We start from the raw sequence: 27,847 nt of genomic DNA, 5'->3' as shown, positions 1-27,847 counted from the left end.
CCTGAGCTGAAGTCAAGACTTGGAGGCTTAACCAACTGAGCCAACCAGGTGCCTCACGTGTAGTTTTAATGCCACTTTCATAGGAATGTCCTAAGGAAGCCATATTTCCAGGTGGCTGTGGCTTCACTTGACTTTCCAGCCATCACCTTAAACTCCATTCGATTCTATTCAAAGATACTTAACTGGTATTCACAATGCACCTGGCAACCAGCAGGTTGCTGAATATGCTGAGGTTAACAAGACCAGCAGGTAGTTAAATAGGTTACCTTAATTTCAACTCAATAACTTCAAAGAAAAATCATACTTACTACACAAATAGACACATTTACTTAAATACGTGATGGCCACCAGGGTCAGTTCTTTCTCCTCATCCTTAGCCCAGTGTGGGAGTTGGTGTGGGCTCTGTTCTCATCCTCCTTCCCTGAATCCAAACGGACACAAATCCCTTTGTTCTTTGTGAGGAAATGCTGCACAAAGTGCCCCTCTACTCTTCATCCCTTGGACATAGCTCGAGTCCCTCTTCTTTGTGCCACTGCTCTCTGGCTTCTCTGCTTCACTCATCCACCTGCCCCAGGTAAGATAATCTAGGATTTCTAAAACACCATGCCTTAATATCACCCATTCAACAACATTAAATGAATGACTTTCCTAACATTCCAAACCCAGTTAAATCTAAGTTTTTTATGCAGTTTTCATCATCTACCCCAAATATATGTTTTTACTTCTCTAAATAATAATAGTAATTTAGCTAAATTTATTGAACCTGTAGTATGCAGCTGGCACTACATTAAGCATTTTTGCTCACTCTTTCATTAAATTCTTACTAAAATCCCATGAAATAGAAGAATTATTAACCTTATTTACAGGCAAGGAAACTAAGGCTTGAAGAGGGGAAGCAAGCCCAAGGTCAAGTAGTAAGTGATTTTGAACTAGGGTCCTAAATCATGCTCCCTTCTGGAACATGGGATCAGGGATCATACTTCATACTTGTTTGTAAATCCACAGCTTTGAGCACAGTGCTGAGCAAACACTAATTGTGTTTATAATAGCTATTGATTGATTAAAATACTGTCTCTAATCTATTCTGGTAAAGGAATAAGGTATTCTTAGATGTCTGAAATCACCTCTGTAGGGGATACTGTTTCAAAGCAATATATGTTATTTTTTTTTTTCCTAAAGGGGGCAAGATCCATGAGAGATCAGAAGGAAAAACAGGTCTGAGCCAGTAGCCTGGAAGTTTAAAAAAAAAAAAAAAAAGACAACATAGTTATAAAAGAGCTGTGGAGTTAGTTTCTCCTCTCAACATTTTTGTTTATTTGCTTGTTTTATATTAAGAGATACTGCCTTGGAGAATTCCAGTAAGGGGAACAGAGGAAGACTGGATGGATTGGGGGGAGGGGTGCCAAGAAAGTGAAATATGGTCCAGTTTTTATGCAGTTTTCATCATCACCCGTACTTGTGAGTGAAATATGGTCCGGCCAGTACTTGTTAAGTTGAGGGACTCTTAAAACCTGGGGCATGATTCTGAACATTTATGCACAGTCCAAACTAGCTTAATCCATACTGCCCAATTATTTGTCTTTCTAAAAATTCTAACTAAGGGCTTGCCATGTGGGGGACCAAAGGATTGCCTACTCAAAAAGAGAGATATTTCGAGTTCCACTGAGAAAAAAAAAGGAAGGCAGCAAAGAAGAAGGAGTGAAGAATCCTCCTAAAATACCTCCTGAATCACTCAAGTATAGAGTGAGATGAAAATGAGGTTAGTGTTTAGGAAGTGTTACCAAGTGTAGTAACAAGAGTTGTTCAGTCTTCAGGAAATGGAATATGATGGAATGAGCAAACACTGAACACAGTTTTACCTGTTTATCTCTTGGATCATCACTGGAAACCTCAACTATCCTGGTGTGAGTAAAACATGAAAATACCAATCGTGATTCTTGCTTGATGGATGCTGAATAGAATGGTAAGAGTGGTAAAAAATAAAATAGTTAGACCCAGACACAGGAGGAGCACAGAGCCCTGATTATGTCTGCAGCTTGCCCTGATGGCCTCATGCCCTGATACCTCAAAAGCATCAATTGCCACACATGTAAAACAAGAAGGTAGACAGCCTCCAACATCCCTTCCAAATCAAAAAGTATACTACTTGACATATATGGCATATCACATATGACAGGTCATGACCTGGGTCCCCTGGCTAACATCCTACTCAATGTGGGAAAGCTTTCAGCTTTTTTAAATTGGATAATTTGGTTTCTGGTGTTAAATTGTATAAGTTCTTTGTATATTTTTCTTATATATTAACTCTTATTGGATACATCATTTGCAAATATCTTCTCCCATTCAGTAGTTTGCCTTTTGTTTTGTTGGTTTCCTTTGCTGTGCAAAAGCTTTTTATTTTGTCTAGTTCCCAATAGTTTATTCTTGCTTTTCTTTTTCTCATCTGAGGAGAAATATTCAGGAAAATGTTGCTAAAGCTCATTTCCAAGAGATTATTGCCAATGTTTTCTTTTAAAAGTTTTATGGTTTCAGATCTCATATTTAGGCCTTCATTTTGAATTTATTTGTGTGTACGGTTTGAGAAAGTAGTCTACTTTCTTTTTGCATGTAGCTGTCCAGTGTTCTCAGGACATTTACTGAGGAGACTGCCTTTCCCCATTTTATATTCTTGCCTCCTTTGTCACAGATTAATTGACCATATAGGCATAGGTTTATTTCTGGTCTCTGTAGCTTGTTCTATTGATCTGTCTTTTGTGTGTGTGTGTGTGCCAGTACCATACTGTATTGATTACTATAGTGTCTCTTGAAATCTAAGATTATGAAACCTCTAGTTTTGTTCTTCTTTTTTAAGATTGCTGTGGCTGCTCAGAGTTTTTCATAGTGTCACACAAATTTTAGGATATTTGTTCTACTTTTTTGAAAAGTTCTATTGGTATTTTAATAGAAATTGCATTAAATCAGTAGATTGTTTTGGGTAGTATGGACATTTTATTTTTTTTAATTAATTAATTTATTTTGAGAGAGACAGAGAGAGCACAAGCAGGGGAGGGGCAGCGAGAGAAGGGGACAGAGGACCTAAAGCAGGCTCTGTGTTGACAGGAGAGAATCTGATACAGGGAAGGAACTCACAAATCGTGAGATCATGACCTGAGCCAAAGTCAAATGCTCAACAGACTAAGCCACCCAGGTACCCCGACATTTTAATAATATCAGACCTTCCCATCCATGAAAATGGTATATTTTTCCATTTCTTTATGTTGCTTTCAATTTCTTTCACCAATGTTTTATAGTTTTCAGATTACAGGTCTTCCACCTCCATGGTTCAATTTATTACTAAGTATTTTATTTTATTTTGTTTGCTACAATTGTAAATGAGATTGTTTTCCTAATTTCTCTTTCTGCTACTTCATTATTAGTGCATGGAAACACAACAGATTTCTGTATATTAATTTTGTATCCTGCAACTTTACTGAATTCATTTATTAGTTCTAATAGTCTCTTAGTGGAGTTTTTAGGGTTTTCTATATATAGTAACATGTCATTTCCAAATAATGATAGTTTTCATTCTTTATTATCAATTTAGATGCCTTTTATTTCTTTTTGTTGTCTGATTACTGTGGCTGGTACTTCCAGTACCATGTTGAATAAAAGTGGCAAAAGTAGGCATTCTTATCTTGTTTATGATCTTAGAGAAAAAGCTTAAGCACAGAGCCAGCTTGGGATTCTCTCTCTCCTTGTCTCTGTTCCCCCCATCCCCCTCTCTCAAAATAAATGAATAAATGTGGTTTTTTTAACAAATAAAATGACTTAAGAGACATATCAATGAATTACAATGTGTGGGCCTCATTTTGATCATAATAAACTATAATTGACAATGAGAAAATTGGGGTAATTTGAATACTGACTTCATATTAGATACTTTGGGATAATTTTTACTAGTCCTTTACTTACTGTGATTCTGCTTTTTAACAAGAGTTTGTTACTTTCAAAGATACTGAAACATTTATTGATCATGTGATGTGATGTCTGAAATTCAGAATAATCCACTAAGGAGAGGGAAGGATGAGGGATGTAGGTGAAACAAGATGAGCCATGAGTTGACAATTATTAAAGCTGGTATTTGGAAGTCAGGGGGAAGAGATACTACTTCAGTATTCAGTTAAAGTTTTCCCTGATGAAAAGCTTACATAAAATTGTCACTTGTACTAAAATATGAGACACTAATCTATTATTACCAACTTGATCTGATATGATGAGATATGGTAGGATAAGAGAGAGTTAAGAGGTGGCATCAACAGGGTTTGCTGTTGGCTTGGAAATGGGTCTGGGGAGAGGGAAGCATCAAGCTTGACACCCAAGCTTCTGACCTTCATAACTCCTGAGTGTTGGTGCCAGTTATTGATACAGAGAACACAAGAGAAGACAGCACCAGCAGAGGTTTGCATGGGAAGATCCTGACTCAGATTTTAAATATGCTGAACTTTAAATGCCTTTAAGGTGTCAAGTACATTCAATAAATGTCTGCTTAATGAATGAATACACTAGCCAGCCAGTGCTGTGAAATTCAATAGCAGTCCTTCTTAAATATTTTTTGGGTTATGGATTCTCTTGCGACTATATTGAAAGCTGTAAGCTTTTATTCTCACATAAGCAAAAAATTTCACACATAACTTTGGAGCCATGCACAAAACCTCTAAGGATACTTAGACTCCAAGTGAAGAACCTCTATCACCTGTCATTATAACAATTATATCTCCTTTGTCTGGAACTTGATAACTCTCTTTATAAAATACAAATGGCACAAATTTGAATGGTTTTTGCCTTTCTTGCTTCCTCATTCTCTAACACATAAATCTCAAAAATTAAAGGAAAGCTATAGCCTTCCTCTTGCTCCCTCAACAAATAATTCAGTAATTAAAGGCCCAGAAAACTTGAGATAGCCACTAGCTTCTCAGTACAACCACCTCTGTGCTGCCATGTATAAGAAGAGAATGTGCCAGAAAAGGGGTGGAGAGATTTAGGTTAGCGGTCTGTGTAACCTTGGGCAGTCCACTTGTCCTCCTTATGCTCCAAAAGATGAAGATATCGCCACTTCACAGTCGTTACCAGGTACCCTGGCCATCTTGTTCACAGAAGGAGCTTAACTCGTTCCCCACTGAGAGCTCAGGTGGTTTGCCTTGGTTCTTGGATCTAGAGTGAGGATGTGGGTCCTGTCCATGTCTCTGCTTCATGGGCTGGACAATCTTTTAACTCAGAAAAAAAACAAAAACCTTATTGCCTATACCTTACTGAGTTTTTCAGATCCATTCGTAATGGTTTTAGCACTGAAGGGCATGGGGTCATCTGTTTAGCTGTCCAGGCCTAGACTGCTATAGTGGGTCACTCTCCAGTACCAGTCTGGCCCTGCCCCCCACCTGGCCTGCTGCCTGCTCTCCCTGGCTCACCTCCAGCAGCAGGCTCCTGAGCTGACTTTCACTAAACTTCCAGCCATATCCTTATCCCTTTCCATTCTAAAGACCACATGTTTGGGGCGCCTGGGTGGCTCAGGTCATGATCTCACGGTTCGTGGATTTGAGCCCCGCACCGGACTCTGCGCTGACAGCTAGCTCAGAGCCTGGAGCCTGCTCCAGATTCTATGTCTCCCTCTCTCTCTCTCTGACCCTCCCCTGCTCATACTGTCTCTGTCTCTCAAAGTAAATTTAAAAAACATTTAAAAATCTTAAATAAAGATCACATGATTGCTCCACTTAAATGAGAGACCAGACAGCTTGGATTTGTCCATGCCTTCTTTGTACGCACTCTGGTAGGGGCTCTAGAGGTTGGAGTCTCTGCTCTGCCACATCAGTAGTAGCAATGATAATAATAACAACATATTTATCAGGTGCTTACTATGCTCCAGGTACATACTAAATATTTTTATTCATTATCTCAACACAGTAATTCTCATAACATCCCGATGAGACAGATGCTATTATTATCCCAATTTTATAGATGAGGAACCCAAAGCTTCATGAGGTGAGGTAATTTGTCCAATGCCACAGAGCAAATAAGTGGTGGAGATAGAATCTGAAGAGGCAGTCTGGCCATGCATTTCACTACTGCACTACTGTTAATTCTCCCAGACCAGAAAAACAGAAACTTTTCTCAGTATACAAGCAAAAAGAGATTTACTGCTCTTTTATGTACTTTATGTGCTTACAAAACTGTTAGAATTATGTGCTTCCAATGATGTGCTTCCAAATTATATGAATTATGTGCTCACAAAAGTTAGAAGGCCTAGAAGGGCAAAACCAGGATGCTGTTGACACCAAGAGATCAGAAAGCTACAGGAGCCACTGCTGAAATCAGCATTGCTCCATGGCCCCAAAGCTGAAATCAGCATTGCTCCATGGCCCCAAAGCCAGTGACTGGCAGGGGGAGCTGGAGGCTGGCTAGACACTTGCGGGGGACCAGCCCCGCACCAGGGTCTAAGGGTCCCTGAGTAGGGGGTTGGTGTCGGCGAAATATCTATAAGAAAGAACACAGACAACATGAATGGTGGAAGAGACCACACTTTACTGTGAAACTTGGTGTCTTATATACCATAGGTGATTACATCTTTCTTTGAATGATTACATTGTTTGTAACTTCTTAGGAATCACATGTTTCAGAAAGGATCATTGTTTTCACGGAAGAGAGAACAGAAAGTTAAAGACAGAAGATCAAAAACATAATTTATTAATAAAATACATCAGCGGGAGTCTTATTTTGCGTATATAGTGTTAACTGAAGCTTATGACAAGGCTATTTTTCTTTAAAAGTTCAAATAATAGTCTGTGAGTAAAGTGCCTCTAACTAGGGAGGAAGTTTCGATCAGAAAACCTGCCCATATACTGAAACCACAAATACCAAGTGGCATGATTAATAGGAGAACTAACCCCGGTCTCTGATCCACTTAGGTCAAGCAGTCAAACGCACACATTTTCAAGCAGGGGAAGCAGGGTCCCAAAGGCCATGCAGCACTGCGCCCCAGTCTCCCAGGACCTTTGTTCTTTTGTCCTGATCCTCAAATGGGGGGAGGGCCAACCGTTATCCAGGGTAGCACCTTCCTAGACAAGGCTAGGGACTTTGCGATTACATACGCTCCCCCCGGAGGCTTTGCCGTCACAGTGGAATCACCTCTGCAGGCTTTTTGGCAGGAGGGGCCCTAACAGACACTGGAAACCTCATCCACTGAAGCCTGGACGTGCTGGAGGATGAACGGTTTCTGCATCCACCTGCCTCCCAAATATCAACTCACTGGCCGAATATAAATCATCTGGAGAACGCTGATGTAAAGGGAATCTGAGAAATGTAGTTCCTCCCAGGAGGAAGCATTAAAGTAGTAGAAATAGTTGCCAGAGTTCAAATGTACTGAACAAAAAATATCCAGTGCCTCTAGAGGTAATGCAGTAGCCAGCCTCCAAGCTGGCCCTCGGTGATCTCCAACTCCTGTTATCTGTACTTGTAGACCATGCCCACATTTGACCAGGGTTAGTCTATGTGACCAATAAAATATGGCCGAAGTGAAGGTATGTCACCTCTAAGATTAGATTATAAAAAACCTATCACTTCTGTCTTCAAAGTGCTCTCTCTCTCTCTCTCTCTCTTTCTCATCTCTGGCTCTGGAAAAAGTGAGCTGCCATGCTGTGGAGAGAATCAGTTAGGGGCTAAGGAAAGAAGAAACAAAATGATGCATTAAGAAGAGCAGAGGAAGAGCCTGGCACTGAGTCTCAGGACTTGGAAACATTCAAGTGAAGGCCCGAAAATCCTAGAGCAACTCGGCATTTTGAGGGATGTTGGTCACATGTTCTCCTGGAGCGTGGTTATTTTAGCACACCTCAGTGCCCATGAGTGTTTGGCTAAGACCCTAATTACATTTAGAGCCCTAAATGCAAACTTCCCATTAACACATGAGGTAGCACAAGTGAGTCTGCACTCATTGCAACAAGATAGCGTAATCAGCACATGTAGTGGAAGTGACTACCATCCTTCATGAGGTATTCAAGAAAGCCTCCCACCCCCTGTGCTTTGACTTCCAGAAAATCCCTGCTTGGAACACACTTCCTTTGTTGCTGACATGAGACAGAGGCCCTTGTTGGAAGGCTTGGCCTGGCTCATTCAGGGCTCCCCCCAAGGAGGTGGCTTTCTCTGCAACAGAAAGATTCACCTCCAACAAGTCAGAAGAAGGAACCCAGAGCTGATGAAGCAGCAGAGCACATCCAGCCACTACGTTTATGATCTCACTCCACTTCTTTCTCTATTGGAAGCTCAAATTGGTAACAAAGTCACCTTGTTCAAAATCCTTACAATTGCATGTTAGCCGCCCACATGCTTTGCCAGTGCATTTGTCCTGGAAATCCTTCTTCTTTAAGGGGTCTGGCCTTTGGTTTTTTCTACAAACACTTTCAGAGCACTGAATAAAAGTTTTTACTGTTTTTCTTTGTCCCAGGGGCCTTGACTCTTCACCCCTGCCCTGGTTCTTCCTTCCAGTCTCTCCCTGAGCACCATATGTACTTTCATTGGGGCAACCATCCTGCTCACATGCCCTGAGTGCTACTTGCAGGGAGAGAGATGCTTGAGGGGGCCATCTGCAGGTCTAGGGTGAAGATGAGGGGGCAAAAAAGTCAGGAGAAAGGCCTAGAGAAGTCAAAAGGGAGAAGGAGGTAGGTTTTCTGAGGCAAGTCACCCAAGAGCACCTCCCAAGCCCACCTCACGGTCATCTTAGTAGAGCATTTGACTCAGCTGGGGCATTTTTCTCAAAGGACTCTCTCCTTTGCCAAGGTCAAGAAAGCTGTGTTATTAGGGACTCTGCTCTTCACTCATCAAGGAAGAACTAGCAATGGTAACTGGTCAAATCTCCCAGTCCTGTTGCACCATTTCCCAATACTCCCCACGAAGACGTCCTGAAAAGTTGAAGGATTCAGAGGCCCAAGGGAGGATGCAGGGCGATTATCTGCTCCCGCACTCCCAAGGGGCCTGGCTGGTTGAAGGGGCTTATAGAAGTTGAGGGAGATGTGCTGTGCGTGGAAGGAACGGTGGACAGTCCGTGCGGGGGCCTGTGGGGAGGAGCACCTCTAGCACCACCTGTCTTCTCGGTTTTGCTGCCACAGCTGCCTGCGTCCGCGTGGGGCATGGGTGATTAGCCTGGCAACTGCCTGTTTTCATAATTATACTGTGTTTTCAGTATATTAATTTTGTTTTTCACTTGTTCAACTTATTCAACAGGTCGTAAATTTGCTGATCTAGAAATACATATAATTTTAAACACATCCTTTTAGAAGTACCCGAATGCATTCTTTTCTTTCCACTGCAGAGAAGAACCAGCCTAGTTTGGGGGAAGATCCAGAGAAGAGGGCAAAATGCCGTTTCCTGACACCAGGGAAGTTCCTGCAGGACTGCAGGATGGGAAGTATTCTCTCCCTCACAGTGTAGAGCAGAGAGACCCAGCTCCCTAGATGGGAATGGTCCAGCCTGGGCACAGAAGAGAGAGGTTGCCAGTTGGGGGAGGGGAGCCAAAAAAATCTTGCCTGGTCATTACTGCGCAGGTGCAAGGAGGCCGGAAACGACAGGCCAGCTTACTGTTTTAGCCATGGCCCTGTCACCGGCAGTGGATGTAGGCAAAACAGCTCAGTGAGTACACCAAGAGATGTGTCCACAGCTTGCTGGCAAGGAGAGTCCCAGGGGCTGAGAAATGGCCCTTTAGGAAAGCTGCAGTGTCATGCGGAAGGGTGGTGGCACAGGGGAAGGGACTTTGTTTCTGACCTTCAGGAACAAATCACATGGCACATCCTAGGATAGTAGAAGCTGACTCAGGAAGGGACCACAGTCTTACACCAATAGTGCAGTGAGGTGAAGGCCAGGCAAAGACAGGATTTGTCAATCAATCGCCTTTTTCTTTGTAGTCAACCTGTGTATTATTATATACACAACACATATGTGTGCATCACGGAACATTTGAAACCTGATGCATGCTTCTTTTTCTTACTTACATTCTTCTGTACCTAGACATCATCCTCCCCATGTCCATGCTGTCTGGTTCTGTCTTGACCCTACACCAGTGACTATAATCCTTTATTAGTATTAATGAGCATTATTGAAGGTTGGGTGCAAGGAAGTCACAAGGGGGATCATAGTGCAGAGTTCACACCATTTCACTCTAAAAATTTTGTAGATATTATAACACCTCTCCCTCCCGAAATGAAATGATGAGGAGGGCACTTCACCTCTACAGAAATCTTCTCAGAAACCACTAACCTCAGTTTAGTCATAAGAAAAATATCAGGCAAATTCAACTGGGATTCTTCTACAAAGTATCTGGTCAGCCCTCCTTAAAACTGTCAAGGTCTGGACAAACAAGGGACATCCGGGAAACTGTCAGAAACCCCAAGAGACTAAGAAGATGTGATAACTAAATTCAGTGAGGTACCCTGGACTGGATTCTAGAACTAAAAACAGGGGTAATAATTTACTGTAAAAACTAGTAAAAATCCACATAAAGTCTGAAATTTAGTTAATAGTTGTACCAATATTAATCTCTTAATTTTGACAAAAATACATTATTTGCTGTTCATATTAGGAGAGAGTGGGTGAAACATGCAGGAGCTCTATGTTACCTTTGTAACTTCTCGACAAGCACATGGCAGAGTGTGGCCACGCTACAGCTTAGCCCCTACACGATGCCGTTCCGGAGACCAGTAGAAAATTGACTAGTATCTCTGAATCCCAATTATAAATTCCCAAAAGAGAAAATCTGACTGGTCCAGCTTTGGTCAGGCCTGTTCTTGTGGTCTAACGGTCTGTGGTTGAGGGAAGCAGTCATGAAGTGTATGTATGAGCACAGGAAATGATTATTCTGAAAAAGTAAGAGGGGGTCCTAGAACAGCAGTTTGGGCTGAGGCAACCACTCCAAAAGCTATCTATCTTAGTAGTACTGCTTAAAGTGTGGTCCGTAGGCCAACAGCCTTGGCGTCACCTGGGAGTTGGTTGAAAATGCAAATTCTTGGCCTCCTCTCAGACCTCTTGAGTCAAAATCTTGGAAGGGAGAGGTGAGGAGGCCATGAATCGGTCTTTGAACACAAAATCTCTGGCTGGTTCTTCTGTATGCTGTATTTTGCATCCATGACAAAGGAAGAAAATCTTAATATCCTCCAAAACTCCTGAAGGAGAATTAGACTACCATACATAGATTCCTATGTACCCCCCAAAACTGAAAACGGGTGCTTTAACAAGTATGCATACATTCATGTTTATAGCAACATTCTCTACAATCGCCAAAAGGTAGAAATAGCCCAATTCATCAGCTGATGAATGAATGAGCAAATTGTGGCAAAAATATGCAATGGAATAGGGGCACCTGGGTAACTCAGTTGGTTGTGTCCAACTCTTGATGTCGGCTGAGGTCATGATCTCACAGTTCTTGAGTTTGAGCTGTGCATCGGGCTCTGCACTGATGATCTGGAGCCTGCTTGGGATTTTGTCTCTCCTGTTCTGCCCTCCCCTGCTTGTGCTCTCAATATCTCTCTTTCTCTCTCACTCCCCCAAAATAAATAAATAAAATTTAATAATATGCAATGGAATATTATTTAGGAATGAAGTACTGAATTCAACCTAGCAGTTGAATTATGGAGTTATATGGCAATTCTGTTTAACTTTTTGAGGAGCTGTCAGAGTATTCTCCACAGTGGCTGAGCCATTCCCATCCCCATCAGTAATGCATTAAGATTCCAATCGCTCCACATCCTCCTCAACACTGGTAGTTATTTGACGTTTTGCTACTCGCCATCATAATGGGTCTGAAGTGGCCGGTTTTGATCTGCATTTCCTTAATGGCTAATGGCATAGACCTTTTCATGTTTGTTTGTTTGTGGTGTTGTTGTTGTTGGCCTTTTGTATATTTTCTTTGGAGAAATGGCTATTCAAGTCCTTTGCCCATTTTAAAAATTGGGTTGTCTTTTGTTGTTGAGGGATTCTGTCTCTCCTGTTCTGCCCTCCCCTGCTTGTGCTCTCAGTCTCTCTCTCTCAAAATAAATAAATAAATAAAATTTAAAAATATGCAATGGAACATTATTCAGGAATGAAGTACTTAAGTGAGATAAGGAGTAAAGTATTGCTATAGGCTTCAATGTTGATGAAGCTTGAAAACGTTGTGATAAATGAAAGAAGCGAGACACAGAAGACCATATATTGCATGATTCCATTTGTATGAAATATCCAGAATAGATAAATCTATAGAAACAAATTCAGATTAGGTGACTGCCAGGGACTGGTGTGAAGAGACATTGGGGAGAAACCACTAAATGGGTAAGTTGTTTTACTTTGGATTAATGGAAATGTTTTAAAACTAGATAGACATGATGCGTGTACAATATTGTGAGTGCACTAAATCCATTCAATTATTCATTTAGAAACGGCTACTTTTATGTCTCCTGGATTCCATCTCAATCAATTATATGACGATGGCATTTTTTCCTGATCACCTTTCATCCACAGGTGGGAAAAGGTCCAGAGACATTATGGGATTTTACCACAGCTAGGACTGACCTTAGCTCAAGCACTGTTCCGTTTCAGACAACATAACGGTCCCTGCTGCCACCCTAATCTCTTTCCCTTTGGCCTATTCTTAATTCCTAAAGACTCACCCTGAGACACCTGTTCCCACTGGTTAGAGAAAAAGGTGCACCAGAGATGATATCTTGAAAGGATGATGTCAAGATTCCACAGTTGCTTGGGAAAAGACCATTTGAAAGGTCACCTAGCACTGTCTATATTTGTTGCCATAATGACCAAGAAGCTGTCCCTGCCTGCGGATGAAGTTTATTTCTCTTTTTTCAGGCCTCCGTTGAGGTGGTGAACCATGGTAGTCGTCCCAGGAGTGCCTTAAATACAAGACAGCTACGAAATCACTTCCAATTCTTCTCTTTTCCAGGTGACAGAATGTCAGGCCCTTTACCCTTTTATTCAAAGGAATGATGTTCTGGCCCTTTAATCAATGGTGTAGCATTTCTCTGGTCCTCACTCCTGTTTCCCCTCACCTGTCAAGTTGCAGGGCTATAAACTATACAAAATGCTGTGTTAAGGGCCAGACTAACATCAAATAAAGTATACAGAGCTTTTCCCAGTGCTTGCATGTTACATTCCTGTAGTGTAACCAGTAATGTTTGAACATGAAATCATTCTCTTCTCTTCACCCTAGCCTCTGTTCTAGCTGGTCCTGGAGCACAGAAGTCATCTTCTCATAGTTAAAGCCTTGTCCTTAAGAGTCAACCACTGCACTCCTTAACAGAGAGAAAGTTGGCTGTTGTTGTGATTCGGCTGTTTGGCATTGTAGTCCTTTGAAAAGGTGGTAAAGTCACAAATGCACTTAAGAGCAATTTCTATTTTGCTTCTCAAAAAGGCTCAAACTAAATACTTGGTTTTCTACATTGGACTGAATGAGCCATTTGCATTCAGATTTTTGAACGTTAAAAAGAAAAAGTCAAATAACACCAATTTCATATTGTCCAAACTAATAAAAGAAAATGTGAGCAATAATTCACAGGCAGCAACAAGAACATATACGGCATTTCTTCAGAAGCTCAGACAGAGCGGACCTGGAAGATCGTGGATGTCATATTGGTGTGATTACAGAGCTTTTGAACAGTGTCATGTCTGTCAGAAAACCATCCCCCTACTTGTGCCCAGATACCTCCACCTGGGCTAAAAATCAACTCAGCCTTTTGGGGATCACTGACCTGTTTGATGATCTGCTAAAAGCTATGGCCTCTCTTCATAGTAATTACACTGAAAACATAATTACCACTGGAATAGAACACAATGACTTTATTTAGCCAACATATGACTTATACATATAATACTCAATGCTTATAGCATTTCATCTTTAATGCAAATAAAAACAGAAAATAGCTTTCTTTTTTTAAAGCTTATTTATTTATTGAGAGAGAGAGAACAAGGGAGGAGCAGAGAGAGAGGGAGAGAGAGAGAATCACAAACAGGCTCCGCACTGTCAGTGAAGAGCCCGACGTGGGGCTTGAACTCACAAACCGTGAGAGATTATGACCTGAGCCGAAATCAAGTCAGTTGCTTAGCCAACTGAGCCACCCAGGCATACCCACAAACCAGCTTTCCTTAAATGATCCACAAGACAGTCACTATTGTAAACCGGAAGTCAGCAGTGCTCTGAGAGCAGACCTTGGTTCGAGACAAGCCACGTACATCTACAACTGCCAAGAAGGTACCAGGGCTGACCCTCACTTCCTGGCATTCCGCCGCTCACGACTCCTGAGTCCATATCGGTCTTCATATAATCTAACGCCTCTGAATTGGGGTACTGGGGTATAACTAAATTTGTCAAAACCTAAGAAACAGAAGAATTCCCTATGATCCAGTGGTGCTAAGCTCAGAAATGAGGTCTTGTAAGACTCACTGCCCCGGCACACCAGCATTCAGGACCCTGGAGGTCCAGATACTTCTGTGGACACAGACTGGGGCTCAGGGCAGGACTGCTTCGGAGGTGGAGGGCAAAGAAAGGCTCCTGTCTTCTGCCTATCAGCCCACCCTGCAGAGACAACCACCTTCAACAACACAACCTGAGTTGTGTGTTTTAAGTTGTCGGAATCTCCTATACTTGTAATACAGGAAGTGAGACATCAAGTTGACTTTTTCATGCAGTGATTTTTCCCCCTTTAGACCTACTTTCTACCTTGTTTCTCTTTCTCAGCATTTGTTTCATGTTTTATATTACAGCTGTTTGACTATCTGGCTATCTTCTGCAGATATCATTTCCTCTTGGACTGCAGCCATATCTTATTCTCTTCACTGTTTAGTATCATCTCTGGCATAAACTGGGCACTAAAAACTATCTTCTGAACAAACAAATAAATAAGTGAAAGATTAAGTGTTAAAGTTGGGTATCTTGAAATTACCACTACTGTTGGGAAGATGGAAGCATGTCAGACAGAACTTCAGCTTTCATAGCAAGTATTGCCTTAAGTATTAGGTTTCAGTTTTGCATACTAAATACATGAATTGTGCTGCTATTATTTCATCATATGTAACTGCAAACTCTAGCATTGTCTGCCTCTGGTTCATAATTCTAAAGATGTGTACTGAAATAAGATAAGTAAAATATGAAGTCCTTATTACAGTCTTGTCATACTAAGACTTCCCTGAGAGATTTCATTTCCGGAAACAGAGGCAACTCTATTTAAATGGCCTTAATGTTTTTACTGATTTCCTTTCTTAGCCAAGACTTGTCATCTGGCAGGCAACAGAACATCCCACTCCCTCCTTGACTAATTAAAATGTGTGATTCTCCAGAGGAGGAGAAAGTAACATTTGGCAACAGACTGCCAGATTTAAGCACCAACAAACAGAAATGGCATGTGAATCAGTCAGCAGCACCTGCCCCTGGCTTGTGTAATAGTTGATATCTACACTCACTCAAGAATTCACAACTGCCGAAGGTCTTTTAGGTTAAACACGAGACCCTTTATGACTCTCACCATTTTTTCATTCAACAATAATTTGATTCCAGCCATGGCAGCACATTAAAATCCTACTTCCAGAAAAATCTCTTCTCATCTTTTTCTCTGCAAGGTGCTCACCATGGCTACCATGTTCCTAAACACCTCTAGAACGGACACCTGTTAGAATGGAAGCTTCCAGATTTTATATCACATCGAGGCTAGCCAAATCAAACAGTTAAGTTAGAAACAGACATTTGATCCAACATGCATTTACAACAAGTGTGTTTGGGGACAACTGAGTAGCTCAGTCTTTTAAGCATCTGACTTCGGCTTAGGTCATGATCTCATGGCTCGCAAGATCATGTCACTCATTGGTGAGCGCAAGCCAGCTTCCGGTGAGCATGAGCCCCACATCCAGTGACCACCAGCCCCGCTTCAGGTAAACATGAGCTCTTCTTCGGGTGAGCCCCACTTCTCTCTCACTCCCTCTCTCTCTCTCTGCCATTCCTAGGATTTTCTTTTTCTCTCTGCCCCTTGCTCACTTGCATGCTCTCTCTCTCAAAAATAAATAAAATAAATAAAATAAAATAAAATAAAATAAAATAAAATAAAATAAAATAAAATAAAAAAATAAAGTGTGTTTTGCTAACCAATGCATGAAAAAACATTCAGCATCACTTTAACTGGAGAAATACAAATTAAAACTAAAATGGTCATGCAGAAGTCTATAAAAGTGGCAGGAACGAAGTTAAGTGCTGTAGGTAGTATTGTCCAAGAGTTTGGGAAGTGTAGATTGGTATAGTCTTTGTGTTAGGTAATTTATCAATATTGATAAAAGCTCTTTCAAAATGACATGCTTTCTGACCCAGTAATTACATTTATAGGAATCTTAACCTGAGAAAGCAATTGAACATGTGGATATGAGGTTTAACTGCAAGACTGTTCATTGCGGCACTGTAGCAAAAAGATGAAATCCACCCAAATTTCCAATAATAGAGAATTGACTAGGTACATTATGCCACAACAAAACACCACAAAGCCATTAGAAAAGCCCTATCGAAGTATCTTCAATGACTTGGGGAGATGTGTCTGCAGTATTTTGGATGCAGAAAACGGTTCACAGGAAACTTAGTATGGAAAGATCATATATATAAGAGACACAGCACAAGATACACACAGTGATACTGTAAGGATGCAGGTCCGATCCCGCCCTGACCACCGGGCTGTCCCAACCTTCCCGGAGCCGATAGCGGTGCACCTCCTCGGTGGAGATGCACCCGGAGGCCATGCGGGGGAGGGGGGCGTTCCCCGCCCGCGGCAGGTCCGATCCAGCCTTCCCCTTTACTTAAAGGGGAAGGCGCCGGCTTCTCCTGAAAGGGCACACATTAAGGAGGGACAACTCCTGCAGCGCCCAATTGGGGGAGGCTGGCCAATACCTTTGACCTTTCTAGAGGCGGGCCTAGTCACCCCCCCATGTGGGGCGTCCTGGGCCCACTCTGATTGGTCAACACTCCAACTATTGTGACTGGCTCCCACAACTGCCAGTATTGATAGGGGGACAGGGATTGGATCACTGTACACCTGTCATCATTTCCTGTCACTCCCCCTCCCAAAGGCATAAAAGGCCCTGCCCTGCCTTTGTTTGGGGCTCTCTCCACGTGGCCAGCAGGTAGGCTGGAGACTGTGAGCCCGAGCCTAAGCTTGTAATAAAGGCCCTTTGCTTTTGTAGGTGTGACTCGGTCTCCCTAGCAGTCTCTGGTGTTTGTTTTGGGGTGATTTGGGGTGATTTTACAAACTTGGACACAATAATACTATATTTCAGAGATGGAATTATGGCTGCTCCTCTCTACTTTGGCTTCTTTGATTACATGATTTGTCTACAATGACTAAAATCCCATGTGTAACAAATATTATTTCAAACAAAATGTGTTGTGGTGCAGCTTGCATGCCGTGGAACATCCAATAAGCTGACAAGCTTTATAGCCTCTGAAATCTGATAATGATTGAGCACATCCCACAAATCCCCTTATGGTGGAGGTGACAACATTATCTGGAAGAGTTACAGAAACCAAGTGCATGAGCTCTGCCCTCATCAAGGTAAAACCCTAGGAATAAGTGGCAGCTTCCAGAGCAAGATTTAAGGGTGAGCCTTTCCACTCTGTCTGAAGCATTGTATTCGTCAATCCTTTGAATTCAGCTTTCGAAAGTCACTGTTAAACAGCATAATAGGGGCGCCTGGATGGCTCAGTCGGTTGAGCATCCGACTTCAGCTCAGGTCATGATCTCATGATCTCGTGGGTTAAAGCCCTGGGTCAGGCTTTGTGCTGACAGCTAGCTCAGAGCCTGGAGACTGCTTCAGATTCTGTCTCCCTCTCTCCCTGCCCCTCCCCCCTCTTACGTTCTGTCTCTCTCTCTCTCAAAAATAAATAAACAAAAAAACACGTTATTTTAAAGCATAATAATGTTTACGCTTTTACATTTAAAAAACCTACAGAATTGGTTGGCAAAAATAATTATACCTTATACTGTTGGTGGAAATGAAACACAGTCTCACACTGTTGACCAAAAATTTCTACAACATTGTACACTCTTTGGGGGAAACAATTTAGCAAATATCTGTATATGAAGAGGGACTGGATAGCCTGAGAAGAAGCCCGTGAGCTTTGAAGTCAGGGAGACCTTGGTTGAAACCCCAGCTCGGTGGCACCTGGGTGGCTCAGTTGGTTAAGCACCCAACTTTGGCTCAGGTCATGATCTCACAGTTTGTGAGTCTGAGTCACCTGTTGGGCTCTGTGCTGACAGCTCGGAGCCTGTAGCCTGCTTCAGATTCTGTGTGTGTATGTGTTTCTCTCTTTCTGCCCTTCTCCCACTCACGCTCTGTCTCTCTGTCTCTCTCTTTCAAAAATAAATAAACATTAAAAGAATTTTTTTTAATAAAAAAAAAAAAAGAAGAAACCCCAGCTTGGTCTCTTACTGGCTGTGTGACCGTTGGCAAGTTACTTAACTTCTCTGAACCCCAGTTTTCTCATCTACCAAATAAGAATGCAAGAGTGCTACCCTTTGTGATATTGTGAAATAAAAATAATATATGTAAACACCAGCAGCATAGTTCCTGGCACTGAACAAGCACTTAATGGGGGTAATTATTATAACAAATGTCTTTTTTTTTTTTTTTTTTTTTTTTTTGCTGCTAGATGCTGAGTTCACTGAGGGCAGTGTCTACAACTTCCATCTGTAACAACTCAAGACTTAACCACAGCATATCCTTGTAAAATGTTTGTTAAGTAAATTGCACATTCCTAAAATATTTCTTAGCCTTTGACTCAATTCAATTCTTTGGAATGTATTCTTTGGAAATCATTCAAAAGGAGAAAAGAAAGCAAGGTATCTATTTTCAATGTTGTTGGAGGAAAATAGAAATAACCGACATATCCAAAAAAGGAGGAGGAGGGGGAGAATGGTTAAATAAATCATAATATAGCCGTGGTGTGAAATATTATATTATTAAAATACTATGAATCTGAAATCTATGGCAAACTAATATAATGGTACTATTAAAGCAAAGGGCTGAATTATAGATGTGCTATGAGTTACTACACTGTAAAACATGTAGCATACGGACAAAACTAGCAAGGAACTCAAGAATGAAAAAAGTTGGCATGTTAGAGGCTGAAACAGTGGTGGACTTTTTTTTCCATTTACTATTATCATTACACTGCTTTACAATAAATAAAATTCACGAGAAAGATATATGACATTATCATGAGGACCAGTAAAGACATTAGGCCATGATTCTCCTTTATTTTTTCAGTCAGAGTTCCGAACACTATCTTCCTCAGCAGAGTCCCGGAGAGATGGGTGATGGGGGACTGAGTGTTTGGGCAAAGGAAGGGAGTCAGGAAAGGTTTGAATCCATAGGAATTTCTCAAAAGCTGCCTCGGAGCACCAGCATAACACGGGGTGGAATAGGGGATGGATAAAGGAAGAGGAGCAGGGCGCCTGGGGGGCTCAGTTGGTTGAGCGTCCGACTTCGGCTCAGGTCATGATCTCACAGTTCGTGAATTGGAGCCCCGCATCTGGCTCTGTGCTGACAGCTCAGAGCCTGGAGCCTGTTCCAGGTTTTCTGTCTCCCTCTGTCTCTCTTCCCTCCTTGACTTGTGCTTTGTCTCTCAAAAATAAATAAATGTTTTTAAAAAAAATTTTTAAAGGAAGAGAAGGCACCAAAATTAGAAACCAAAACATTTGGATGAGCCCCAAGATCAATTTGTCCTTTATCACAGCCTTGTCTAGTCTTGACTTTATCACCTTGCTGATCGCAGTCTCCAAGGTTAATAGGAAGGGAGAGGTGGGGCTTCGGCCAACGCTGTTCCCTCAACCCAGCAAACACTTTCTCCTATTAAACACCTTAAAAGCAACTCATTTTGTAAATGCGGGGTGGCCATGAGAGAAAATCCTATCAGGAGAGTCAGCTGAGGCTACTCAACTTTCACCGAGGCCCCACCAGCCACAGGGTGAAGTTGGCATCATGGATGGACGGAAGAGCCCTGGACCGTGTGTCAAACGACGTGAGACACATTTTGCCCCCAAACAGCTATTGCCTTCATTTGTCCATCTGAAAATGAGATGTTGGGACCAGAGCCTTGAGGATCTCCACGGATCCGACCAGATCCAATTTTCTATGGGGTTAAGTGCCTTTTGAATCTCTAAAAGAACATTTCTTACCTACCTGTCCAAGGCCTAGAGGGGGTATTATGTGAAGTCATTGCCCGATGACAGGAGCTGTAAATCTAGGTGCTCTGTTACTGCCAACTGCCTTGCCTTCTATAGCTCTCGAAAGCTTAACAAGCGTGACCACGTACGTTATCACCCATCACCATTCCAAGGTTGTCACGACCTACTATTAATCCACTTCCCAGTTGGACATAGCAGAGGATAAAGCAGTTTGAAATGTAGAGATAAGGCTCAAGCCCCAGTGAATCTTCTGTTGGTAACAAAGTGGAGTCTCAGGAATTAGGACAGCAGGGGAGTGTTTCTGGAGACTCCACATGTGCTGAGAACAGGACTTGGGAGAAAGACAAGTATGTACAAAATGGGGGAAAATGAGGCAGACAGTATCCAGAGGGCAGTCAAGGGTGTCCGGGTGGGGCCCAGAAACAGACAGCAACCAACCCCAAGTTCTTTCATTTCCTGAAGGCCCAGGGCATCTGATAATTCAACAGAAGCCTTTATTGAATCAGGTGATTTTGCAGAGACCTCCTGTTGATGGAAAAATTGAGCACACATTTTTAAAGCCTCAATCTTGTCCCTGCACATTTAATTTAACAACCATGCAACACATTCTGTTCCGAATCAGATGTCTCATTGTCCCTCTGTTCAAAGGAGGAAATTAAAGTCTAGAAAAGGAGACAAGCGCTGGTCTGCTGATGTGGTTTATATTTGGCCATAGGAAGGTCATTAAAATGCACTTCCAGCTCCTGCAGGAACATTTACATTTGAAGCAAAGTTAGTTTACTTCCCTGCCCAGTGATATCCATTTATTTTTATCTACTAATGAGCTACCCCATGTATTCTGGATGGCTACTTCACTCACCATCACTGAGAAGTTGTGATAAACTCACTAAGCATGGCCAGGGAAGGTGTCTCAGATAGAAATGCTAAGGGGAAACACCAAGGTGCAAAAGAATATATATAGCACAATCTCAGTTAGAACAGCCTCTTTGGCCCTCAGTTTTCCAGCCTTCCAGGACCACTCTTTCCTGCAACATCCAGAGAGTAATCCAAGCCTTCATCTTCTCAGGTAGTAAGCTCCCAACTCCAGTGGCTTCCCCCATATTTTAAAAGACTCTTAAGGAGTCCAAGGTCATACCATTCTCCACTTACTGAGGACATCTTTTTATTTTACCATGCAAAGCAACTTAGTGATGCTTAGTCTCAGCCTCTCCCTGTGGACTGGGCTCTCAACCTTGGCTCTGCATTTTCAAAAAGCCCATGAAAGAGTTTTGTTTCCCTAAACAAAAGATCAGTGTCCATTCCTAGAACAAGGGGCACATATATCTGACATCTTTGAAAGGTCAGTTTTCCCCGTTTCTGCTACAACTATAAACAGATCTAGAAATCAATGATTACATTTGAATAGAAGAGAATTTAGAAGGCTCCAAGGCCATCTTTTCTGGGTGGTCTTTGAAATCTGTTGAGTGGGATCAAGGGAGAAGAGGGCAGGAATACTTGGCACTTCTGTATTGTTTGGATTATAGTAGAATAAAAATATTCAACTATAAATATGTTATTTACCATTTTCTCTCTCCTCTCTTTTAAGGAGGCTGGGCCTGGAGATTGCATATTTGGAAAAAGGGTTCTAGCTAGAGGGTGGGTTGGCGGGGAAGGCGTTGGTGTGGGGAGAGAGGTTGAGGAGAGTACACAGTAGACATGACAAGAAAAGGAGAGGAGACCATTGAGGGCAGGTTTAATGTGATTTGGGGGCAATGACGCCATGTGCTGTGCCACAGCCTCCCCTGGACCCTCCAGGCAGGTGTTTGTTTTTCTTTTTCAAGAACAGAGCTACTTCACCTTAAAAAACGCAAGTACCTGCCTCTGTCTGAGGCAAGTGGTAGGTGTTTCAGAAGAAACACTTAGAGATATGTGGCGGTGTTCCAGGAGCTCGGCCTCTGAGATCACACCACCGAGAGCAAAGTGCTGAGACACCCTGGACTTGGCGGGATGGGCTTTGCATGTCCAGCTAGCACTTCCCCTGGCCCCAAGGGCATCTATACACAACTAGTTTGGAAGGAAATGCATTCTAATCGGCAGCTCCCTTCAATTTTCCTTTCAACCCATCCCCACGCCCACCCCACCCCCCAACCCCCTTTGCCTTTCGGAGTTCCCAGGGTATTGGCATCTTATGCATTCTGTGCAAGGAGCTAGTTCTTTGCAGTTAGCCATATCTGGGGTAGAAGCACAGTTCTGCTGACTTCTACCTGTGTGCTTTTGCACAAATGGTCTTTAACCTCACTGAGTCTAAGTTTATTCATCTGTTTAATAATTGTAATATTTCCTTTTCCAGTGGTGTTTTAAGATTAGAGATAATGTGTTAAAAATCATTTAGCACATGGCAGATATTCAATAAAATGTAAGTAATCCTGTAAGCCCTACAAAATAATCAGCTATAATTCTTATCTTCATTCTTCTATAGTTAAGGTGTTTTTTCCTCTGCCTTCTTTCAGCACTTTATCTTTGATTTCCTGTAGTTTTAAAATGATACCCCTAGGTGTAATTTGGGGGGCATTTATCATGCTTGGTGTTCTCTGAGCTCCTTGGATCTGTGGTTTGATGTCTGACATTAATTTAGGGAGATTATCAATCATTATATTTCAAATACTTGTTCTTTCTCTCTTCTCCTCCAGTGTTCCCATTACCTATATGTTACACACTTACAGTTGCTCCACAGTCTTTGGATATTCTGTTCGGTTTTTTCAGACTTCTTTCACATCTTTTGTTTTTTAGTTTGGGAAGTTTCTATTCAGGTATTCCTTGAGCTCAGAAATTCTTTCCTCAGTCATATGCAGTCTACTAGTAAGCCCATCAAAAGCATTCTTCATTTCTTTTACAGTGTTTTTTAAATCTCTAGTATATGTCTTTGGTTCTTTCTTTGGATTCTCATCTCTCTACTTACGTTACTCAAATGTTCTTCTGTGCTATCTACCTTATCCAGTAGATCCCTTAGCATATTAATCATAGTTGTTTTATATTTTAGGGCTGATAATTCCAACATTTCTGCCATGTCTCGTTCTGATGCTTGCTCTGTCTATTCAAATTGTGAGCTTTTTGCTTTTTGGTATTTTTCTAATATTTTCCTTGATATCCAGACATGATGTACCACATAAAAGGAACTGCTCTAAGTAGGCCTTTAGCAATGTGGTGGGGAGGTGGACACAGAAGGGAAGCATTCTACAGCCCTATGATAAGTCTCAGTCTTCAGTAAGCCAATGTCTCTGAACTTGAATGATCACAGGTGTTTAAATTTTTTCTTTCTCCCCCATAGCCTGCTGTGTGAAAGAGGATGGCTAGAGTAGACTAGAATTTCCCCAGCTCAGTTAGGCTCTGATAACAGCCCAGCAGGTTAGGCTCTCATTAACTAGTTTCTCCTGAGGACAGACCTTGTTAAGGACAGAGTGCTCTGGTGTCTTTCAAGAGCATGAGGGGATTTTCCTTTGATATTTACTTTGAGACCTTGAACAACTCTTGGAGGTAAATCTCAAAAAAAAAAAAAAAAAAAGAGGATCCTCACTTGTCCACATAGAGGCTTTAGCGATTGGTCAATTACAGTTGTGGTTTGCCTACCCCAGCACTGGTTCCCATGGTAGTTTCTGAGTCTCTGATCAGTAAATAGTTATTCTCTGTATTTGCTGCTGCTCTTGAGAGCAGCCAGTTGCCCTATTTCATCACCTCTCTTATGGCTCCTAGAGAGTTGTTGATTTTTCAATCTGTTCAGCTTTTTACTTGTTATTGGGACGAAGCATGTGGAACCCCCCCAATTAATTTTTTCTGTGAAATGCTATCATTTCTCTAATGACCTTTGTTCGCTTGTTTTCATATTGTTATTAGAGGAAATGTCAAATGCACACAGTAGCTGAGAGAGTTGGACAATGAACCTCATCACCCAGAACCTCATGGCCATCTTATAAACTCATGGACAAATCCAAGATGTATTCTCTATAGATAGTTCAGTATACATCTCTAATAAACAAAGACTTCCAAGTATCACCACAATGTTACTACCACACCTAAAATATAATGGTAATTCCATAAAAATCACTAACATTCTACTATCATCTCAGTGTTTCATAAATTTGTTTAATACATTGTTTGTTCAAGTCAGTATCCATATAAGGTCCATAAATTGCATCCAGTTGATATTTCCACAAAGTCTCTTTTAACCTATAGATCTCTAAGGATAATTTAAATGATTTTTTAAAATCCAATAACCTTTAAAGCTGTAGGTAACCTTGTTCACTTAGGACCAGAAAAAGCTACAGTTTGATTCAAGTTCTCAAATTGTTCAGCAAATAGAGTATGTCAGATAAAATAACTTAATAATTTTCATCTTTAAATGATTTTTGTCATAAATAGAGCAACAAGCTGATGATCTCTAAGGAAGATGTCATCTTTAATATTCACCAAATTGTGAGAAGAAGGAAAAAAACCTTACAAGTGAAGAAATCATCAAAATGATAGCAACAACAACAAAAAAGCATTCTGTTTTCTGAACATAATTCCTTAATTCTGTCATAACAAGCACATGTCAAGCAACTATTTCAGAAAAGGAAGTGAAGGGGGAAGAAAAACACATTTTCTTATATTCAACCTGTGTTACATGAAAGTTTGCCAAATCTGCCCCCCCCTTCTGAGCTGTCCCAATACACAATTTATGGGGGAAGAGGCAGGAAGAGTTAGAAATGTATTTAGCCACGAATAACAGAAACCCGGCCAAAAGAACACAAGAGAATTGAAGACATAGTGAACTGAATTCTATGAACACATAGAGAAATGAAACACATAGAGAATTGCTTTCCTCACATTATGAGAAGTCCATGGCTCTTCAGTCCAAGGTTGGGACAGCCATTCTACAGTATCATCATGGGCCTAAGCTATTTCTCACTTTCTTCTCCACTATCTTTTGTGTGTGAATTTAGTCTTCATGGTGACAAAATGGCATCAAGTGTCCTGTCTGAAGACACACAGCACAAGGGAACATGCCAGGTGGATCTAATTGTGAGATTAATAAAACCTTTCTGAGAGTAAAGTAAAAGCAGCTCTTAAAATCAGAGTCAGAATTAAATAACAGAGGATAGCTGAAACACCAGAGTCAATGGCTGACACCCAAAATTATTTATCATGAATCTCATAGTGACCCTCATCAAGTTCACTCCAACTTCCAAGGTGGGTTTGAACCACGTGATACAATTCTAAATCCAAAGTTCTATCCACTCTACCCCTCCGGTTCTCCACATTTACCACTCAGTGAACCAAGAATCGATCCCTCCATCTAAAAGGCATCTCGGTAAGGAGGTAGTCACCAAAATCCCTCATACATTTAGCCCCTAAGATTCCCAAAGATAATAAATACCTCTAACATGTAATGACACTGTCAACATTTTAGTAGTTACTCCCGCCAATTTAATGTTAAACCTATTAAAAAGACCAAAGTCATTCTATCCAGGCCTCAAAAGCCTTCTGTGATTAATATTCCCCCATGTGAACTACAGAGAAAGAGTCAAATAAAGTAGCCTGTACATAATAATCAACCATTGTTACATTTCAACTTTGAGTAAGGAAGAGAAGTTGTATTTAACAATGTGAAACATGGTTTTAGTGCTTCAGCTTAAAGACTCAGGCTGTCAAAACAACCATTAATTTTCCCCACCACTCCTCATTCCTGCTTGAAGTGGACGCTGTACAGATGTTTTACAAAAAAGCTTCCCTTTCTGCTCTTTGTTCTCAGCAGCTTACGTGATTCAGGCAGCAGTTTCCAAAGAAACAGTTGAGATGGGAATTGTCCAGAACTAAAGACAATGTTCCTTGGCCTTCTGTGGGTCTGCCTCTGAAAGACTGTGCCCTTTACAGAAAGTCAGAGGCACAGGAGACCCAAATCATTCACTAAAACTATCCCTACTGTCTCCATAGCTGAAAGCTTGCTATGCTAAAAAAAAAAAAAAAAAAATTAGGGTATGTTTATTCTAAGCTGTTGCTGAAACTCCCCCCTCATATAAGAAGTGCCCTACTTAAAACTCTAGCCTAGGGACGTGCACAAGTCAGCAAACAATCCCCAGGCCACAGCTAAAGATCCTTTTCAATTCAGTCAGACACGGTTGGCTTTAAAAAGCAACGGGAAAGCAGCACATCTTAACAAGGACGCTGCCAAAACACAGAGTCCTGATGAGGACAGGAGGAAGAAGTGAAGAAAGGAAGACAGGGAGGCTGCCAAGCAGTTGCTTTTTGTTGACTATTACTGAGCACTTTCACATGTACCATCTGACCCTCACAGCAGGTGTGTGGTGAACCCAGGTCTCTCTGACCCAAGTCCACGCTTTTTCAACCACGCTTAAGTAAATTGTTATGGCTTAAATGAAATGAGTAAGGATTTTTATTCAAAATCGATTAATAAATATTTACTCACCCTAGACCTAATACGGTCAAATAAAATAGGAAATGTAAATCCCCAAAACAATTATTGCATCTTTCCCAAGGAACCAGAATAAGCCTAGGCCAATATGGGTCCTTTGGGACCTTAATTTGTAATCTTTCTTTAAACAAAGCCAAAGACCTAGGCCCTCACCCCAATAAGGGAGATATGACAGAGACTGCTAGCTGTCACCCAATACCCGTTTTCTCTTTGGTAACAGAACCCCAATTATTTTGTTAGACACATTACCACCTAGCTAAGATTACAATTTTTAGTCTCCTTTGCAGATAGCTATGGTCATGTGACTATTTTGCTTTTGGGGGGGAATGTTTCTGGGTGTTTTTGGCATTGAGACTGTAAGAAGCATCATGTGCTGTTTCCGGAAAGTCTCCTGTTTAAAAAGGGGGACCAAACGTTCTCTTTCCCTTTCTCAGTCCTACTGCCTGGAACACAGATGTGACGGCGGAAGTTCTGGCAGCCATTTTCTACCATGAGAACAAATGCCGGATGACGGAGGAGAGGCCTGATGGGAAGTATGCTAATTTTAGACTCCTTGTACACAAGAAAATAAAATCTGGGATGTTGAGGTCACTATTGTTTTGGCTCAGTAGGAATTATTCATCTTAGGATGTCAGCATCTTAAAAACTATTTCATTAAAATCTCTAACACATTGAAAGCACAGGAAGGCCCAATCGGAGTTTATGTGTCACTGGGCAGCACAAACTGGGGAGAGGGACATGGTGAGGTACACTAGACAATAAAACAGTGCCCTGAGTGGTTAGCTGGCCCAGCCCAGGAGGGAGGAGCTGCTCCCTGCCCTGTGGCTCCCTGTGGCAGCGCCTCCATCATCAAATGCAATGCGAGATCCCTGACGGCCTCTTGAATGAAAAAAAAGTTATAAAGAATTGGAGGAGGGGGGCAATGAGGGAGATTAAAGTAGGGACTATGTCTCAAATAATGTTAGTTACCCACGTTAATTTTCTTGCATATAATAGTGATAATTATTGGAGACTCCAGGTGATGGTGTTCTAGGTGTTTACTATAATTATTCTTTCAACTTGTCTGCAGTTCACAATGTTTTCCAAAGAAAAAGCTGGTGGTTGTGAGGAGACAAGAGAAGGGTCTGGGGAGAAATGGACCCAACTTAAGAATCGATCTCTGTCAGGGTGCCTGAGTGGCTCA

The 27,847-nt window shown here is 41.6% G+C and overlaps 1 long non-coding RNA gene across 1 annotated transcript; it reads left to right on the top strand.

Annotated features, from left to right (window-relative positions):
- Nucleotides 1-503: 503 nt before the first annotated feature.
- Nucleotides 504-27,177, top strand: LOC115305611. Its single transcript, XR_003914885.1, has 3 exons — nt 504-574; nt 1,808-1,904; nt 27,099-27,177. It is a non-coding gene; the product is annotated as an uncharacterized LOC115305611 (long non-coding RNA).
- The last annotated feature ends 670 nt before the right edge of the window (nt 27,178-27,847 follow it).

The sequence above is a fragment of the Suricata suricatta genome, chromosome 10, assembly GCF_006229205.1.
Source record: "Suricata suricatta isolate VVHF042 chromosome 10, meerkat_22Aug2017_6uvM2_HiC, whole genome shotgun sequence".
NCBI lineage: Eukaryota > Metazoa > Chordata > Mammalia > Carnivora > Herpestidae > Suricata > Suricata suricatta.
Note: the sequence above shows the minus strand (reverse complement) of the source record. Positions and strands in the feature narration are given on the sequence as shown.